Raw genomic sequence first — 13,647 nt, forward strand, 5'->3', positions numbered from 1 at the left:
AAGAAAAATCCCAGATATCACAAGGCTTGGCATAAAATCGTATAAATTGGCAACACTGTATTCAAAAGAAGGCAAGTTAAGGAAAGCCTAATCCAATCTCATGCTCTGGAGGAGCAGCAGAACAGCTGCAGCCTGCTTAAGTGGTGGGGATAGGAGTGTTCGTGCCACGCAGGATGTGACTGCAGTCCTGGTAGGGTACAGAGCAGCTCAGATGGAATCCCAGCATCTGAACTTCTGAAAACAGAGACATCCAACATCACGGCTTATTTGTCTGATCAAACAGAGCAAATCCCTCACTCTGATCCTGCTGATGGCTCTAAATTGCTTTAAACATTGTTAAATGAACCACACAATACATTCTCAATGTAAGTATTTTTTCTTTTTAATGGTGCCTTGGCCTGACTTTAGTGGGTGTTTCTTCTCCTTTGGAGAAGCACCTGCTGAGCAAGTGGTGTCTGTGAGGATTCACCTGAGCAGGGTTTTGCTCTTTTGTTTCCACCCATCGACCATTAAGTAGGGTTTTATTACACAGCTCCAGCCATGGCCCAGAGCTTCCTTGTGTTCTGAAGGGTGCAATTACAGGCTAATTAGGCAAGAGGCAGAAGGTCAGTTTGCACAAGGCCAGCTGCCAAATTGAGGCTGGACACAAGCTGTCTGGCTCTTCCTGAAAAGGAATCCGTGGGGGTTCTCACGCTGCATCCCATAGGATGGGGCTGCCCATGGGGAGCGCACTGGGAAGGGCTCTCAACCAACCCATAAATCTGCATTACACACCTGAAAGGAAACAAGAAAAACCATTGGCCTGGGAGGAAGGAAAGGGATTCTGCAAGTGAGGGAGGAGAGAAAACTTGTCTCCTCTGAAGCAGCTGTGACTCCAGCACTGGGCACATCGAAGTTCTCCACTCTGGATGCCCCTTCAGCTCAGGAAATCCCATGCAGTGGGAAAACCCTTCCCATTTCGCTGCAGGTTTACCCAAGTTCCCCTCCAGCATCTTGCAGGGTGCCCACCATCACCCCTTGGTCCATCTTTCCCACCCTTGGCATCATTCACACGAGGTTTTTGGTAGCCAAGTGTGGGATCCCAAAGCACCAGCAGATCACCTTGAACGCTTGTTCCAGAGATCTGCTTAAAGCACCTGCTGGTGGCTGTCCTGAGAGAGCTGGAGGTTGCCCAGCCAGCTGCTATCGATGGCATCACCACTTGGATTACATCAGTTCTTGTGACACTGGCCAACTGAAACCTTGCTCCCCAAGGGAGGCCCAGCTTAATTGAGTGTGGTTATTAATACTGCATTATCAGCAGCCAGATGGTCCAGGGACAGGCAGTTTTTATACATTTTACTGATGTCCTTCAGTGGAAAATTATTTCCACTTATCTTTCGTCCTCTTATACTTGAAGTAGAAGGAAGTGTGGACAGCGGCACCCTCCGCTGCAAGCAGTCACCACGAGGAAGTACCTGGCTGGAGGGTCTGATGTGGGAAGCTGTCTGCATGGGGGTTAATTAAAACAGCTCCATGGGATGGCTGGGGGTGGGAGGCAGTAGTGGGCCCTTCCCACCTTGCTCAAGATGTTTTTTTCTCCGTTGTTCTTTCCGCCTCCACCTTCCCTCCCCCCACTTTTCCTGAGTTTTTAACTAAAAGAGCTCTCTGTGATGGATTCTCAGAATCCTCAACCCCAAGGGCATCACCAAAGACTTTCCACATGCTGACAGATGGATCCACACATCTCCCTGGGCCAGTCAGAGCCTAAAATATGGAGATAAATAGAAGCAAGGGGCATTCTTAACAGCGTGGTCTTAGGTGTCCAAAAATGGCCATGGAGAGTTGTCTTTAGCCCAAAGATTTTCTGCCCCCATCAATGGCTATTCAGTCCAACAGTCTGGATTCAGATGCCTCTTCAGAGGTCATTTCATTTGGTCTTAGTTCCAACATCACCTTGTGGTTCTAACATCTCTAATTCAGATCACAAAAAGATGGTGCAGCCCCTGGGCTTCATCCTGCTGGGGAAAATTCCCCAGGCTGCTCTACACATGCCATGGGGTTTGCCAGGGCTCATCCTGCTGAAAAGCAGCCCTCCAACTTCAGCCATCAGTCTGCAGTGGTTGTGATGGACATGCCACCGAGGAACAGGCAGGAGGGCTGTAGTGGGTCTCTGAGCAGACACTGGGTAACTGACAAAGTCAACAAGCTGTAAGATGAGCTCTGGGTTCATGTGAGCACTGGGGGTGTTCATAGTACCTCAAGGAAGTTGAGGGGAGCACAGCTCCACAGAGTGAAATCCCAATTCAGACATGAGTTTGGGTGCAAATTGCTCATTGCACTGTGTGCTGTAGTGAAAGCTTAGAGCAATAAATACCTGTTTAGAGGTCTCAGTGAAGTGCTTAGAATCAGGTGAGCTAAGTCCTCCCTGAGTGACAGCACTCAGACAACCACTGGGGTGCTGGATGATTCAGAACACTTTGTGATTTGCTATGCAAACCTTTGCTTCGTGCCCAGCCAGGTGGCTCAGCTGAGCTCAAGGGACCTCCAACATCTCCATGGTGTCCCCTTGTCCCAGCGATGGGCCCACTTTCCATTGGGGTCCAATCACCCCAACACCACCAGAATTAGTCCTTACTGGGAAGGGAGCTTTTCTTTAGCTTATTTATATTTTGCTCATAGGGCTCCCTGGGCTGGCTGCTCACCGGGAACATCATCAGCAAAATAGCAAACAGATGTTATCCAAGATCGTTCATAAATATTTCATAGCAGCCTGTGAGCCACCCGGTGAAAGACAGAGACCTCAGCACCAGGTCTCAGCTTATTACCAAGCACCAACAAATGCTTCTAATTGTGTCAGTGGCGATGCCAATATTATTGACAGCAGCAGAGAGAACAGCCCGCTGCGGTTATTTGCTTTGCTGTGGGTACCTGGGCTAATAAAACGGAAATTGAAGGTGATGGATAAGACTTTGTGGAGAGTCTCTTCTTCTTATTAGATTAACACAGAAACATAAGCAAAAAGGGAAAGGCGAGGAGGAGAGGGAAAGCCTACAGAGATGAGCAAGGGAGCTCAAATGGATGGGGAGAGGGTGCAGGACTTGGAAAAACTTGCTCCACGCCAGTTATTTCCCAGCAGCAGCAGTGCTGTCCCATGTCACCAGGGATGATGTGACACTCGATTCGTTGCTGTTGCAGAGCATTTTGAGGTCTTTGCTTGAAAGGAGCTTTTATTAAAGTTCCTGCTTGCTAAGAACTGCCTGGGACTAATAAACACGGTTTAAGAAAAGTAATTTGGGGACATGACAGCAGCTTGGTGGTGTGTGCTTTTGGGTGCGGAATTGTGTGTGTGTGCAAAGCAGGCACTGCTCTGGTGCGTGGTGCCATCATTCAGACCCAAAGCAGCTCACTAATTCTCCAGAGATCCTCCATTTATTTGGAGGCAAAAGACTCCCATGTGAACATAAGACTTGCTATGGCAATATTTTATATGCATGTTTTAATCCTCTCTCTAAGCAGCCCGTTTATTAAAACTCGGCAAGTTTCAATTTTTGAAGCTGGTTTCTTGAGCTGTCATTATCCTCCTGCTGGAGCAGATTAGCGGATTGCTAGGAGGATGCAATTTGAGCTCAATTAATTCTGCTTCAAGTCCCAATTCAGAGCTGCTAAATAGCTCTCAAAGCCTCCCATCAGGATCCCAGCACTCCTCTCCCTGGTGAATTCAGCCTTGGGAGCACACTTCTATTGGGATTCCTGCTGCCACTGCCCCACAGCAGCCCCATGGCACCAGTGGGCACAATCCACGTCTCACCATTGCTCTCCCATCCAAAAGGGCTTTTATGAGACTTTCTGCTGGGTCTCTCTAAAGCATCCTGCACCCGGGGAGCGAACACAGAGCTGATGTTGCAAAAAGCCATCCCCAACGTTCGAGCTCTCTTCTCTTCTGAATCTCTTCTGTTAGATCAGCTCAACCGTTGGCGCAATCATTTTCATGTCTGCTTGAGTGCAGTAATGAGAGGGAATGGCAGAGTAAAGCAGATAATATGTAAAGCAGTGAAATAAAAATAGTCAGTCCGCAAGCCAGGGCGGTTTTATTTCCTTTGGGTAAGGCTTGCCTTGGCTGTCATAAGCAGGATTAAACCAGGGCCTTGAATTAACCTGCCGGGCCCAGGGCTGCAAATCCTCACTCGTGCAGTTGGGTCTATGCGGGTGGAAACTGGGCTCTGGGAGCTGTGTTAAATCACCATTCAAGCACAGGCATCGGCTGCTCCTTCTGCCAGCAGCTGTCCTTCCTCACATTCCTCTGCACAACCTGTACCACCGGGCCAGGATCCAGGACTGCCCAGACCATCATGAATCTTGACCTAGTTTACAAACAGGTATCGAGTCCATTTCCTCCGTTCTGGCTTTCATCTCTCTTCCTTCCTTGCTCTCCCTCTTGTGCTCACAAGTACACACTGCACGTCCTCCTTCCAGCTGCCAGCCAGCACCGCTCGCCTCCAGCCTGCCCCGTTTGCTCCCATCATTGCACAGTCAGACTGCACAGCCTCCCACCATCCTGCTGGATCTGCTCTCTGGAAGCCCAAGAGAAGTGAGCTGAGGTACCACCATCACCACGAACACAGAGCAGACGTCTCTTGTGGCTGCTTCTACTGCTTTTCTGTTAAGACAAGGAGGATTTCTAGAATGCAGATCACCTGGAAGAGAACAGACTGGGGCAGGGGGCACAGAGCCATTCCCTTGGCAGTACAGTGCTGCCCACAGCAGCTTTTCACAGTGAGGTGAAGACCTGAGACAGCTGCACTTTGCCCACAGCCTCCCCTCAGTGAATGCAATGAAACAAAAGAGAGCCCACATCACCAGGTGGGACCTCAGAGAAATGCCCATATTCCTGTCTTCCTGATGTCTGGACATCACAGGACTCACTTCTGTGCTGCCTGCATCCCTCAGAGCATCATCCCACTGTGAAGCTCTGGTCTTGTGGCCTCACTGAGAGCAGGAAGGTGCAAAGCAGGCACTGCTCTGGTGCGTGGTGCCATCATTCAGACCCAAACAGCATGCACAGAAACCTTTGGAGCTGGTACTACCTCACACGTGAGCCTTTCTGAAACTGTGTCCCCAAGGCAAGGCAGAAAACATGACTCATTGCAATATGTTGGCTTCAAAGGGATTCCCCAGCTGCCTGATGGACACCTGGCCCTGCAGGAAGTGGGCTGAAAAAATACTCAGTCCCTGAAGGTCAGCATGTGGCACACCGGTGGCCTGGCTGGGAGTGAAGGGCACAGCTGCAGGCGTGCCAAGATGTGCTGCTGGCACAGGTGCTGCACATCAGGGATTCTCCCTCCCAAATGCCTCCGCTGTCCCTTGTACATCATTTCATCCCTCTTTGCATGTTGCAGTCTTGACTGTCCCACGTCTTACAGTCAAGCACACAGGTGGGCTGCCCGGCTTTCCTGTTGCTGTCCATCATTTGTGGGCACATTACAGTGCAGGAGTGCTCCCACAGGTGGATGCTAGCACATGAGATTTGCTGTCTCCCAAAGATCCAGCTCTGCCCTACAGAGGTGACACCCACAAAGGGAAAGCTGCACACAGCCCATGTCTTGCAGCAGTGGGTCTGCTCACACAGCCACCAGCAGCTGTGCTGGAAAAATCTGTGACCTATCTCCATGTCCTCTGCCACTGCTGTTGCGCTCACAGAGATGCCCCCAGATGATGTGAATCCATCCAAACAGGAGGTGCTGGGCTGCTGCACCCCTCACATTGCCCCATTCCCAGGCAGCCAGCAGGGCTCAGTAGTGCCAGGGGAGGGTTCAGACCTGGTGCTGGGAGCACTGGTTGTGATGGGCACAAAGGCTGTGAGCCCGTCCAGCCCTCTCTCAATAAGCAGAGAGCAGTAGAGCACTTCCTGCTCATCAGGATCTTGCTGTAGTTAGGGGTGCTTTGTGCCTATTGATTAAGGGAGCTGCCTTTGTGTCTGGGTTCCCCTAAAACACAGCCAAATGCTTGGGAAGGATCACGGGAGGACTTTGCAGTTGGGGATCATGACCTCATCAGGTGCCATTACCATGAGCTGCCTTCCCCAAATCACCCATGGGTGATTCCCAGTTCATGGGAACCACTCCAAACTCCACAGACAGGGTCAATCACTAGCACATAGCCATCAGCTTGCCTAGGCACAGCCTAGAGCTGCCACCTGGAATAATCTTCATTACAGTGCACAATTCCCACCTTGAAGTCTTTATGGCACAGAGCTGAAAAAAACAAGTCAGCCTCAAAGCTGTGCTCTGCATCACAGCACCCAGCAGAGCCAGGGCAGGAGCCACACAGCATCCCCTGGACCTAAGGAGCAGGGCAGGTGGTGGAGCTGTGAAAACTTCTCCATACACATTAAATTTCCAGAGAAAAATAAAAGAAAGGGGGAAAGTGGTTGGAAAGCTAATGAGAACATCAACTAAATCGGTAGTGCGCAGCTCTTGCAGGCAGAGCAGAGGGGCTTCAACTGTTACACTCCCCTGCTGTAATTTCCAAAGCGGTTTTGCCGGCTTACACCAACATTAAGTCCTTCATCCGCTGCTCTGTCTGTCACCCAGAAGCTCCTAATGCCCAGCACAGCTGGAAAGAGACCAAACAGCTTCCAAAAGCAGCTGCCCTGAGCCTCACCGCCAACCCCAGTGCGAGGAGCAGGGGCAGGGGCTGTTGGCAGATGAGCAAAGATTCTTTTGGCAAACTGGAAAAAAGTGAAAGAGTGGAGATTTTGTTGTTGTTGCTGTTGTTGTTGTTTTTAATGGGTCCTTGCTGTGAAATGGGGGGATATTTATCAAGACATTTCCCAACAGAGCTGAATCTCTGCACCTAAACCCTATAACCAGAGCGCAAAGGGCTGTCCCAGCTCGAGGACCAGGCTACTGCTGGAGCAGCCAACAGATCTCCAGACCCCAAAGCAGGTGATACGTTAAAGCCAAGGGCTGTGCCTTTGTGCAGAGCCGGACATCTGGCACAGGGCTGCAGTGATGGCTCCAGCCCATGGCCTGCACTGCGCTCATGGAGACCCCAGTGGCGATTCTCATGCAAATGGCTGGACGGTGTGAACAGATGTGAAACATTTGGTTCTGTTCTTGTTGGCTTGTAAAGAAATTGTGTGACTGGAAGGGGAGAAAAAAGGGGCGAAAGTTTATAACAATGGTTCTCCCTTGGTGGCCCAAAGCGATGGAGTTTATGTCAGGCTGTGCCAAATCCATATCTCTGAGTGAATGGGACCGGCCCTTCAGGCTTTGAGGTAGAGGCAATGCACAAATATTATAAATATAGGAAAGTGTGGAAGCTGTGTCATGTCCAGCGTGGAGCCATCCATCACCTCCTCCCCATCCTGAGTTTACAAAGTGGTTTCTGACGGTGCTCAGACAGTTTACTCGGCTGCACGGACGGGCTGGAAAAGCTGACGGCATGCTGCAAGTATGTCGCGCTCACTCACAGGGAGCCCCGCCAGGAGATGCCCTGGCAGGTTTTGTTGATATTAGCAGACGGAAAGGAAAAATCCACCGGTGCAGAGAAGCAGGCGAGGTGGAAGCACGGTGCGGTGCGGCTGCCCCATCACCTCCTGCTGCCCCTCGCTCAGGGTGTGGGATGGGGACACAAAGCCTGACGGTGGCACAGCACGTGGCAATGCTCAGCCTCCTCGGCTGGTTTTTCTCCTGGCTCTGTGAGTACAGAATTACTGCAGGGACACCCAGCAGTGTGCGTGGGTAGAAATGTGCATCAAGATATTTAGCCATGCGGAGCAACCTATTCAGTGAGAGTGATGCATGGCATGCCCACACGTTTGCATGCTGCAAACATGCAGACATCCCAGGCCCACGTGTGCCCATGCCTCTGCCTGCTCTCCTGTGCATGCACACAATGTGAATGCTCACACAGCAGCATCCACCCCTCCACATATATACATCACATCCTGAGGTTGACTTTTCCCTTCTTCATCTGTGTGGAAATCTGGGACAAATATGGACACAATGAGGGGAACCTCAAGGCTGAGCTCTTTCCAGCTTGAGCTCTCCCAGGATATTTCTGTAGATGCTCCCAGTAGAACACAAAGGATTCACAGGTGGATGTGGAGGGCAGGAGGGAGCAGAGACTGGGTGTCTGGAAAACAGCGGATCTGATCAGTGCATGACAGATGTAGAGCCAGCCAAGAAGAGCCACTGTGGGCCACCGATGTGTCCAACCCAACCTGCCCTCATCACCTGTTCACCACGCAGATGTGACCACATCTCCCTGCACTTGCCCAGTTGAGGCTCATAGGGCACACACTGGGCACACGCATGGAGGGCAGGATCTCCCACCCCTGGATTTTCCCGTGGGCTCAGCACAGTGGCTGCTTATGGCCCAGCCCTATCTCAAAGCCTTGGCAAGTTCTCCAGGCATGACTTCACAGCTGTCCCCAAGCTGGCAGCGACTCAGCATCGCCTAGCAGGAGTACGCTGTCTGTGGACAGGATGCTAAGAATACAGGATTCAGCCCAAACTCCCGGGGTGATGTACGTGGGCCAAATTTCCCATACAAGGCAGGAATGCGCGTCTCGCCTTCACTCTTCCAGCAGGAACTAATGCTGCTTTGCTTCCTTTTAAAGTGCTCTCTCCAGCCCAGCCAACGCAGTACGTGGAGCTGCCACCAGCCCCATACTGCCAGGACACAGAGCTGCAGCCCAGCTCATAGCCCCCTGGTTCTTTTCCCCACCTCAATTGCCCTACTCCAGCCCTCAGTGATCTCCAAGCATCACTCAGTTAAAAAAAAATGACCCTTAACTTCAGTGCCCCTGGTTTAAGGTTTGGAGAGAAGCATGGCTTTGCACACTGTGATGAATGAATCCAGGACACGAGCACAGACAGCTCCTGTGTCCACTTAGGTTCAGCTTCACCATTGCAGTTCCAGTGGCTACTGAGCCCAATCTGGACCAGAACCCAAATCCTAACCCTAACCCTGGCCAAGCACAGGTGAAAACTTCAAGAACCAACTCTTCTCCTTTGGACCTTTTTCAGTTTCCTCAAAAGCACTTTTTTAACAAGAAAAAGAAAAAGGCTCTGTCAACAGTTTGAGAACAGCCTTCCCTGTGTGTTTAATATGGAAACATAAATGCAGATTTAGGGTTTAATTTTCCCTGTATTGTTTTCATTGTCTGGTTTGGCTTTTTTTCTTTTTTTTTTTTTTTTTTTTTTTTGGAGTGAAGAATAATATTAAGAAGCACAAAAGGCCCCGACAGTATTTATTGTTGTTCCAAACCACGGCTGGTCACAACCGTACCAAACCTGGCACAACGAGGCACATAGCAAACAAATAAAACAAGACACAAACAAAGGTAATAAAAGAGACAAGTATCTGTTTCGAAAGCACAGGGAGAGCAGCAGGAGTGTAACTACTTCATGTTCCAGCTAATATAGCTGTCTGGAGTGATGCTCCAAAAGCTATACCAAGGAGCATTTTATGGGTTTCCCTTGGAGAGCTCTTGTAAATATTTGCCTGCAGTGACTGCGGAGCACTGGTAATGTTGGGTGATTGCTTTGCTTTGCAGGCCAAGCAGAGAGAGCAACCAACAGGTAGGGGTGCCTGAATAGTGCAGCCCTCACCATAGGCAATATGCATGGAAATGTCAACACCCAAAGCCCAGCATGGAGCACCCAGACTCCTCCATGGTGCACCCAGCTCCTCTTATATGGCATGTATGGGGCACACAAACTGCCCCATATAGCAACCAGCCCCACCAACTAGCACCCAGACCATTCTACAGCACCATGCAGCCAACCACCACCATGAAGCACCCCATGTATATGCTTCATGCAACACCCAATATCAACATGTATCACCCAGAGCCCACCATATAGTACCCAGACTGCTCCATGTTGCAACCAGAGCCTCCGTGCAGCACTCATACGGCTCCATGTAGCACCCCCTGCATTCCATGTAGCACCCAACCCAACCATATGTCACATTCCCTTCCATGTGGCAACCAACCACCCCAGTGTAGCACCCAAACTACCCCATACGTCACCCAACCTCACCATGTAGCATCCACCATATAGCACCCAACCCCATCATGTGGCACCCAACCATCCCCATGTAGCACCCAAACTGCCCCATACAGCACTCAATGCCACATGTAGCAACTGCCATTTAGCACCCAACCCCATCATGTAGCATCCAGACCCACCACGTAGCACATTGCAGCCTTTGGGAACTGATGCAGCCACTTTCACAGAAGGCTGAGCCATTAACAATCTGCAGAGGCACTCCAGATATACATCAGCCTGTATGTTTCAAATGGGTTCATTTGAACACCAGCCCTTTTGCCCCCTAGATGCAGAAGCATTATCCCAAAATCCCAGAGGTCTTCCTCCCATCCATCTATAGGGTCAAGGTTTCTCCCTGAGCACACTGGGAAGGGCAGGGTGAGGGACAGGGACTCTATAAGATGATTCAGCCCTGAGCCCACGCAGGGCCTTCAGCCCCATTCAGCCTCCTCCTCTTACCATATCTTATTAATTCATGCTGCTGACCCAAGGCTCCCAGATGTCCACACACCGTGTGCCAGCTTCCTAATCAAGTTGGCCCAGCCCCCATTGGGAGGAAGGATCTGATATGGGTGGATGGAGCTGGATGCCAGCAGTGGCTGTTGGATGAGTGCCTTCTGCCTCAGCCAAAGCAGGATCAAGGTTTCATCTGCTTTCTGCTCGCAAGTCTGCTTGCTTGCTGGGGGCAGGCATTCAATATTTTGCAATGGGTCAAGTCAGTTTGTTGGGTTAAGTGAGGGCAGACTGAAAATATCTCCCAGAAAAGTCCTTTACTGAAGGATTTGGGAGGCTCTGCTCACATGGATTCTGTCCCCAAAGGCCTGGTGGGACCAGGACTCACCCAGGAACCATAGCAGGAGTGAGGACCCAGTGGGGCTCTCAGGGACAAGATGAGTCCCACAACTTGCAGTCAAGATGCCCTTGAACTTTCGTTGTGATTTCAAAAGAGAAAAACCCAGTAGATGGCTGAGCTCAATGGAGGGTTGGGATACGACAGGGCCTTCCTGCTCCCTCTCCTTCAGGTTCTCAGACCCGCAGGCTGCTGCCAGACTGTCCCCACTAGCTATTGTTCCTATTCATTTTAGATGAAGAGGCTTTTGTTTTCAGAGCCCATGCGGGGTCACATAGCCCCTTGGTGATCAGCCTGCTTCCCCCTGCCCTGTCCCAAACCCTGCTCCCCATCACAATGAGATGTTTTCTTTGGGAGCAGCTCTGTGTCAAGCCATGCTCCCTTTGCCTCCAGCCCTATAAGCATTCATAAAGCATTGGGTTCCCCACTCCCTTTTTGACCACGCTCCCAGTTTAACCCCTGATCCCATGTAGGCTATGTCAGTGGGAAAGGGGAAAAATCACAGCTATGGTGCTGCACTGGCATGGGCTGAGCGTTTGAGAGGATCTGGGCTTGAAGCCTTTCCTTGTGAGTTGTATGGAAGCATTTGGAGAGGTTGAGTTGAGTAAAAGGGAAAGCACCCTTTGCTCCATACCTCTAAAAACCCCCACGGTCTCCCTGGGATCATTATTTTGGCACTGGGACTCAACAGATACGAGCCGCACATCCTCAGAAGTGAGTATAATGCATCACCCCCAGGTTTCCTACCTTTATCAAGCTCTGTTCAGCAAAAAGTCCAAGTACCAAGAGAAACACATCCAAAATTAAGGACAAAAGCCAATCAACCTTCAGGAGCTGTCATGTTTGCAGCTTTGCCAGCAGAGCCTGCAGCAACATAGGTGCAGATGGGTAAACTTTAGGAGATCTCCCAATTGCTCTGACCAGTGAGTAAATCCCCTTTTTGGGAGACTGCTGCTGCAGCCCCACACTCAGCCCCGGCAGCAGCAGCAGCAATGAGTCAGGCTCTGAAAAATCACAGCACAGCCTTAAATATCGCAGCGCCGGTTTAAACACAGATATATTGAGCTTACTGCTTTCTAGACACCAAAACTCTTAAATAGAGTCTGGTCGTATTTTCCCCAGGCAACTGGTGACTGTTTCATGGAAAGCTGAGGTTCTCACCCATATTTCCAGGAAAAATAAAGCAGCAAGCAATGAGTGCTGTGGCACGGCGTCGTGCAGGCACTTGTCCCATCCCCTTCTCCCTTCTTGTTTTCCCCACTTGAAATGACCATTTATTCAAACTGAAAACGTAGCATTGTTCTGAGCACCCAAGAAAGAAGGCCCATAATAAGCAGCAGGGAGAAGTCAGAGCACTTCCCATTGATCGAATTCCTTCTGCACGGCCCACTCCAAAGCCCATTGATGTCAGCAAAGTCTTTTCATTGACTTCAATGAGCCCCGGATCACAGCGTAGGCTTATAAAGGCATTTAGGTTCCTAATGATGTAAGTAGTTGCCTAGAGGTGTTGGGGGCCTAACCTGCTTACAGCCCTTTGTAACTCACACCAGGCATCTGCCTGCATGTCAGAGCAGGGAAATACCTGGAACACAGCAGCATGGCCAAACACACACAGCTGGAACTGCATTTGCAAACGTCAGGTGAAGGGATCTGGTTGCACTGCTGCTGGGTGGGTTTGGAAATCCCAACATTCAAGGTGAGTGTCTGCATAGAGAGGAAACTTCATCAAGTTGAGAGAAGATCTAGTAGAATAATTCATTGCAAGTAACGTTTGTTATTAATTTTGGCCTGTTTATTATTTGGAAACACATTTCTAGTAGTCAGCCAGCTCTGCAGATGGCTGATTATTATTCACTGCAATTTTTTCCCCTTTTCATGGAATAATTTGTAGACACACCAGCTTAACTTCCAAAGAGTTGAAGTTTAATTCCTTAGTTAGGTCCACACCAAACAGAGGCAGGGGGGGGGTAGAGGGGGGAAGATCTAAGACAAGTGTTTCATGTGTGAGTTTGTTTAAAAATTCTGCAATCTATGACAAACATTTCAAATTAAAAGGACATTCCCACAGGCAATGAAATAATGAAACCCTCAGAACCAGGCAGCCGAGGCGAGGAGCTGATGGCTGCTCCGGCATTTCATGTGCTCTCAAAGGAGGAGAGCAAATTCAGAGGGCAGCATCGTGTTGTGTTTGTGGGAATGTCAGCATGTGCAGATTCCACAGCCAGCTTGCGAGTCATTTGCTCAGGGGAGTGGGGAAGAAAGTCTGATTTCAGATCTTTCAGCACTGATTTTAGATCTTTCAATGATGATTACTGGGCTATCAGCACTGATTTCAGGTCTTACAATGCTGAATTCCGATGTTTCCTTGCTGATTTTGTGTCTTTCAGCACTGATCTCAGGTTTTCCACACTGATTTCAGGTCTTTCCATGCTGATTTCAGACCTTTCAGAATTGAATTCAGGTCTTTCTGTTCTGACTTCAGGTCTTTCAGCACCGATTTCAGGTCTTTCCATGCTGATTTCAGGTCCTTCAGCACCGATTTCAGGTCCTTCAGCGCAGCATGAATTACAGCTCTCAGTGTAACAACGTCCCCGCAGCCGGACAGATGCTATAAGGAGGATGGTTCCGTGAGAAGAATCTTTCCCGGGTAAGGATACAGCCATAAGGCACACCAGGACTTTGTCCCGGGCACCGGGCTGATGACGGACACCGCGGGGGGGAGCTGAGACCCCCCGACAGACGCCCGCCGGGCTCACC

The sequence above is a fragment of the Meleagris gallopavo genome, chromosome 20, assembly GCF_905368555.1.
Source record: "Meleagris gallopavo chromosome 20, MGAL_WU_HG_1.1, whole genome shotgun sequence".
In the NCBI taxonomy this organism is placed as follows: domain Eukaryota; kingdom Metazoa; phylum Chordata; class Aves; order Galliformes; family Phasianidae; genus Meleagris; species Meleagris gallopavo.